At 37.6% G+C, this 659-nt stretch overlaps 1 non-coding gene across 1 annotated transcript; it reads left to right on the top strand.

The window, feature by feature from the left end:
* Positions 1-340: 340 nt before the first annotated feature.
* On the top strand, positions 341-414 carry TRNAI-AAU (transfer RNA isoleucine (anticodon AAU)). Its single transcript has one exon. It is a non-coding gene; the product is annotated as a tRNA-Ile (tRNA).
* Positions 415-659: the final 245 nt, after the last annotated feature.

Here is a 659-nt window from a genome sequence, read left to right as displayed (position 1 = left end):
AGTTTTGGGCAACTGGAATTCGATATAACTGTAAATATTGACAGCTAAGTCTATCACTAATTGTAATGCAGGCAAAAACTAATCCAAGCAATGGTGTAATTTACTGGCTCATCACGTGACAAGTTAGAGTGGTTGGTGGCAACATATTGCTCATAATATAAAAAAAGCTTGTCAATTCTCATTTAAGATTGGTTCCTATGCTTTTGATGGGCTCTCTAAGAATTAGTCAACTTTCAACGTATTTTACCTTTCACTGTGGACAGATCAAGCTTTGAGAGGACAGTAGCGGGCTCAAAATTAGAGCAAGTTCATTAAAAGAGAGTAGATATGGGGCAAAAGTGGCCGGTTAGCTCAATCGGTTAGAGCGTGGTGCTAATAACGCCAAGGTTGCGGGTTCGACCCCCGTGCTGGCCATTCGTTTGGCTTTCTATTCACATCCAGTGACTTTTGGAAAAAGATCCGTAGGTTTTATTTATCCACTGTGTAAAATTAATTTACAAACTTGAAATAACTTGGTTAGAGTAAGAGAGTGGCCATGTTACATCGTCGTTAACCTTAAAGTATGACAGAGTAACGAATTGAAGCAAAATAGAAATATAATTTATTGTATGGCCAGAGATATAACTGTAAATATTGACAGCTAAGTCTATCACTAATTG

The sequence above is a fragment of the Anomaloglossus baeobatrachus genome, chromosome 4 (genome assembly GCF_048569485.1).
Source record: "Anomaloglossus baeobatrachus isolate aAnoBae1 chromosome 4, aAnoBae1.hap1, whole genome shotgun sequence".
In the NCBI taxonomy this organism is placed as follows: domain Eukaryota; kingdom Metazoa; phylum Chordata; class Amphibia; order Anura; family Aromobatidae; genus Anomaloglossus; species Anomaloglossus baeobatrachus.
The sequence above is the reverse complement of the archived record's forward strand: the minus strand, read 5'-3'. Positions and strand labels throughout refer to the sequence as shown.